The sequence below is a fragment of the Mustela lutreola genome, chromosome 2, assembly GCF_030435805.1.
Source record: "Mustela lutreola isolate mMusLut2 chromosome 2, mMusLut2.pri, whole genome shotgun sequence".
In the NCBI taxonomy this organism is placed as follows: domain Eukaryota; kingdom Metazoa; phylum Chordata; class Mammalia; order Carnivora; family Mustelidae; genus Mustela; species Mustela lutreola.
The window spans coordinates 177,580,430-177,586,473 of NC_081291.1; the positions used below are offsets into that span (position 1 = coordinate 177,580,430).

Sequence of the window (6,044 nt, forward strand, 5' to 3'; positions counted from 1 at the left end):
CGAATATTCCATTTTATATATATCATTTTTATCCATTCATCTATCAATGGACACTTGGGCTTCTTCCATAGTTGGCTATTATAAACAATGTTGCAGTATACAGAGGATTCCATGTGTCCCTTTGAATTAGTGTTTTTGGATTTGGGAGGTAAATACCCAGTGGTGTGATTCCTAGATCATAGTATAATTTTATTTTTAACTTTTTTTTTTTTAATAGGCTTCACACTCAGAGTGGAGCCCAACACAGGGTTTGAACTCATTACCCTGTGATCAAGATTTGAGCTGAGATCATAAGTTGGACACTTAACCAACCAAGCCACCCAGTTCCCCCTACTTTTAACTTTTTAAGAAACCTCCATTATGTTTTCCACAGTGGCTGTGCTTGTTTGCCTTCCTACCAACAACATGAAAGTGTTCTTTTTTCTCCACATCCTTACCAACATCTGTTGTTTCCTTTTTCTTAAAATTTAAATTAAATTAATTAACATATAGTACATCATTTGTTTCAGATGTAGTGTTCAATAGTTCCTCAGTTGTATATAACACCAAATGTCATCTCATCACATGCCTTCCTTAATGCCAATCACCCAATTACCCCAGCCCCCCTCACAACTCTCTCCAACTGTCAGTTTATTTCCTATAGTTAAGAGTCTCTCATAGTTCTGCTCCCTCTGATGACTTCTCTCCCTTTCTCTAAGATCCTCTGTGGGTTTTCTTATATTCCACATGAGTGAAATCATGTGACAGTTGTCTCTCTGATAGACTTTTTCACTCAGCATAATACTCTCCAGTTCCGTGCACATCGATGTAAATGGTAAGTATTCCTATTTTCTGATGGCAGAGTAATATTTCATTGTATATATATACCACATCTTTATTCATTCATCTGTCAATGGATATCTTGACTCTTTCCATAATTTGGCTATTGTGGACATTGCTGCTATAAACATTGGAGTGCAGGTGTCCCTTTGGATCAACACATTTGTATCTTTGGGGTAAAACCCTAGTAGTGTAATTGCTGGTTGGTAGGGTAGCTCTATTTTTAACTTCTTGAGGAAACTCCATACTGTTTTTCAGAGTGGCTGTACCACCTTGCATTCTTACCAGCAGTGTAAGAAAACACAAACTTTGACCCCAGCCACAGCAACTTCTTACTAGACACATCTCCAAAGGCAAGGGAAACAAAGGCAAAAATGAACTATTGAGATTTCATCAATATAAAAAGCTTCTGCACAACAAAGGAAACAACCAACAAAACTAAAAGGCAACCTATGGAATGGGAGAAGAATTTACAAATGACACATCAGAAAAAGAACTAGTATCCAAGATCTATAAAGAACTTATCAAACTCAACACCCAGAAAACAAATAATCCAGTCAAGAAATGGGCAGAAGACTTGAACAGACATTTCTCAAAGAAGACATACAAATGGCCAACAGACACATGAGTAATGCTCCACATTACTTGGCATCAGGGAAATACAAATCAAAACTACAAAGAGATTCCACCTCTCACCAGCCAGAATGGCTAAAATTAATAAGTCAGGAAATAACAGATGTTGGTTAGGATTTGGAGATAGGGAACCAACATCTGTTCTTTCTTGTGCTATTGATTTAACCATTCTGTTAAGTGTGAGCTGATATCTTATTTTATTTTTGATTTGTATTTCCCTGATGCCAAGTGATGTTGAGCATCTTTTCATGTGTCTGCTAGCTATCTATATGTCTTCTTTGAAAAAATGTCTGTTCATGTCTTCAGCCCATTTTTAAATTGGATTATTGGTTTTGGGTGTTTCTGTTGGGTTGTATAAGTTCTTTATATATTTTGGATACTAACCCTTTCTTGAACATGTCATTTGCAAATATCTTTTCCCATTTCATAAGTTGTATTTTTGTCTTATTGATTGTTTGCTTTGCTGTGAAGTTTTTTTTTTTTTTAATGTAGTCACAATAGTTTATTTTTGCTTTTATTTTCTGTGCCTCAGGAGACATCTCTAGAAAAATGTTTATGGTCAATGTCAGAGAAATTACTTCCTGTGCTCTCTCAATATTTTTATATATACAGTATCTTATCATCTTCAAATAGTGAAAGTTTTACTTCTTTCTTACTAATTTGGATACATGTTTTTTCTTTTTGTTGTCTAATTGCTGTGGCTAGGACTTCCAGTACTATGTTGAATAAAAGTGTAGAGACTGGACATCCTTGTCTTATTCCTGATCTTAGAGGAAAAGCTATTAGTTTTTCACCATTGAGAATAATATTAGGTGTGGTTTTTTTCATGTATGACCTCATTATATTGGGTATGTTCCCTCTAAACCTATTTTCTTGAGAATTTTTGTCATAAATGGATGTTGTACTTTGTCATATTCTTTTTCTGCATCTGTTGGAATGGTATGATTTTTATCCTTTCTCTTATGGACATGATGTATCATTTTGATTGAGTTGTGAATATTGATCCATAGTTTCATCCTGGGAATAAATCCTGCTTGATCATGGAGAATGATTTTTTTAAATGTATTATGGGATTCTGTTTGCTAATAATTAGTTGGGAATTGTTACATATATGTTCATCAGAGATATTACTCTGTAATTTTCTTTTTTGTGGTGTCTATCTGATTTTGTTTTTGGAACAATGCTGTCTTCATAAAGTGAATGCAAAGGTTTTCCTTCTATTTTGGGCTGGTTTGAGAAGAATAGATATTAACCCTTTTAAATATTTGGTAGAATTTGCTTGTGAAGCTGTCTGGTTCTGTATTTTTTTGTGTTGGGAATTTCTTGATTACTAATTCAATTTTATTGCTGGTAATCAATCTGTTCATATTGTCTATTTCTCCCTGCTTCATTTTGTTAGGTTATCTGTTTCTAGGAATTTATTCATTTCTTCTAAGTTGTCCAATTTTTTGGCAAATAATTTTTCATAACATTCTCTTACAATCATTTGTATTTTTGTTGTGTGTCAGTTGTGATTTCTCCTTTTTCATTTGTGGTTTTATTTATTTGAGTTCTCTCTCTTTTTCTGATAAGCCTGGTAGAAGTTTATCAATGTTATTGATTTTTTCAAAGAGCTCCTTGTATTATTGATCTTTCTATTTTTTTTTTTGTTTAAAAATCTAAAATGAACTAAAAAGTCTCTATAGCACTTATTTCTGCTCTCATTTTTATTATTTTCTTCTCTGTTGGTTTTGGGTTTTGTCTGTCTTTTTCTAGCTCCTTAGATATAAGGTTAGGTTGTTTATTTGAGATTTTTCTTGCTTTTTGAGGTAGGCCTATATTGCTATAAATTCCCTCTTGAAACAGTTTTGGCTGTATCACAAAGATTCAGGACCATTGTAATTTCTTTTTCATTTCTCTCCATGTACTTTTTCGTTTATTCTTTGATTTCTTGGTTGACTCATTCATTGTTTACTAGCATGTTGTGCGACCTTAATATATTTGTGCTATTTTCAGATTTTTCTTGCCGTTTATTTCTAGTTTCACAGAGTTTTAGTCAGAAAAGATGCATGATACATCTTCAATATTTTCTAATTTGGTGAAACTTGTTTCATGGTCTAATATGTAATCTAATCTGAGATTGTTCCATCTGCACTCAAAAATAATGTGTATTCTGCTCTTTTAGGAATTTTCTGAATATACCTATTAAATCCATCTAGTCCATCTAGTTCATTCAAAGCCACTCTTTCCTTGTTGATTTTTGGTTTGGATGATCTATCCATTAATGTAAATGAGGTGTTAAAGTCCCCTACTATTATTGTATTACTATTGCTTAATTCCTTTATGTTAACCATGAACTGTTTTATGTATTTTTGTGCTCCTATATTGGGTACATATATATTTACAGTTGTTATATCTGATTAGATTGTCCCCCTTATTATTATATAGTGTCCTTGTCTCTTGCTAAAGTGTATTTTGTTTCTTTCCATTGATTTACTACTCTAGTCTTTTAGTGATATGAGCAGTTATACACATGGGAGAGAACAATATTAGGCTGTTGTAAATGAAGATGGAATAACCATTTCATCTCTTCTACAAAGTCCAGGTATTGCTTCCATGTCTGAATGAACCATGTAAGCAGGAGTCAATCAAATTTATTATGGCAAATATCTATATAGACTGATTTTATGAAAATATTGATTTAAGAATTTCACTTTGTTTTTTAAAGTAGTACTAAGACTCATAATCTGCATTAATTATCTTATGTGGGACAAATGATTTCACATGTGATGAGATGGAGTGCTCTTTACATGATAAATTTTGTGTTTTGAAGAGAGTTTTGGACTCAAAATCCATTATTCCAGGTGGGGATGCTGTAGAAGCAACCCCTTTCATATACCTTGAAAACCAAACAACCAGCATGGGATCTCAAAAACAGCTTGCTATTGTGGAGTTTGCAAGATCTTCTTCTCCTCCTCCTCCTCCTCCTCCTCCTCCTCCTCCTCCTTCTTCTTCTTCTTCTTCTTCTTCTTCTTCTTCTTCTTCTTCTTCTTCTTTTTTCTCCTTCTCCTCCTCCTCCTCCTCCTCCTTCTTCTTCTTCTTTCTCCTAAGATTTTATTTATTTATTTAGTTGACACAGAGAGAGAGAACCCAAGTAGGCAGAGAGGCAGGCAGAGAGAGAGGAGGAAGTAGGCTCCCCGCCAAGCAGAGAGCCAGATGGGGGGCTTGATCCCAGGACCCTGAGACCATGACCTGAGCTGAAGTCAGAGGCTTAACCCACAGAGCCACCCAGGTGCCCCGTGAGATCTCGTATTATTCCTGACAACACTGGCAATTAATGCTGCCTCAAACTCCACATATTTTATTGCAAATTTAAGAGCTTTCAGTAATGAGGTTCAAGTTAACCAAGAATGCAAAAATCTAAAATGGATTGGTCTTGATTTTGTCAATGGTAAACCTTGAAAGAACGAATAAGCAGGGGTATTTAAATCAACCATAGTGAAAGTTAAGAGTTGGAAATTTGAACAGAGTTTGAAATTTCAAAATTGAATAGAAGCTTCAATTAACATTCTTCAAATGGATGATCTTATCAAATTACACCTGGAAAGCAAAGATAAGCTTTGAAGTTATGAAGATGTCATTAACTCAAGAGTCCCTGATGACTGATCTGAATTTTATTTATAACTTTATTAGGTGCCATTTTCTTGTACCTTGAGTATTGTATATTAAAAATAATGAGCTGTCCAGGAAAAAAAAAAAGTCCAGTGTGTCTGTAATTTGTATTGGTACCTTGGCTTTCTTTTGACATACATTTGCATCATAAATTCAAACCTCTATTCCCTCAACTTTTAAAGATTTTATTTATTTATTTATTTGAGAGAGTGATAGAGAGAATGAGAGAGAGAGAGAGAGCATGAGAGGGGAGAGGTCAGCAGGAGAAGCAGATTCCCTGCTGAGCAGGCAGCCTGAGGTGGGACTTGATCCCAGGACTCTGGGATCATGATCTAAGCCAAAGGCAGTTGCTTAGCCAACTGAGCCACCCAGACACCCTATTCCCTTACTTTTAATCTGCATGTGTCTTTGGGTCTAAAATGAGTTTCTTGTAGGCAGCATGTAGATGGGTGTTGTTTTTCTATCCATCCCTTCACCCATGTCCTTTGATTGGAAGATTTAGTCCATTTACTTTGGAAGTAATTATTGATATATATTTATTGCCATTCTGTTACTTGTTTTGTGGTTGTTTTAATAACTTTTTTCTGATCCTTTCTTTTCTTGCTTTCTTTCATTTTTGCTGGCTTTCTTTGGTGATATACTTGGATTCCTTTCTCTTCTTTGCATATTTATTACTGATTTTTGATTCATGGTTATCATTAGATTGTACATAACATCTTATTCATACACCTTCTATATATTAAGTCGATGGTTCCCTATATTTGAACCCACTCTTTACTCCTCTTCCCCCATGTTTTATGTATTCGGTGGCATATACCTTTTATTTTGTGGATCCCTTGAGTGATTTTTATAGATAAATATATTTTTACTGCTTATGTGTTTTCTACCTCTCATACTCTTATGTTCTTTCCTTTCTACTCAAAGAGTACTCTTTAACATTT

At 34.4% G+C, this 6,044-nt stretch overlaps 1 non-coding gene across 1 annotated transcript; it reads left to right on the forward strand.

Annotated features, from left to right (window-relative positions):
* The first annotated feature begins 3,912 nt into the window (after positions 1-3,912).
* LOC131826262 (small nucleolar RNA SNORA20) lies at positions 3,913-4,042 on the forward strand. Its single transcript, XR_009351511.1, has one exon. It is a non-coding gene; the product is annotated as a small nucleolar RNA SNORA20 (small nucleolar RNA).
* The last annotated feature ends 2,002 nt before the right edge of the window (positions 4,043-6,044 follow it).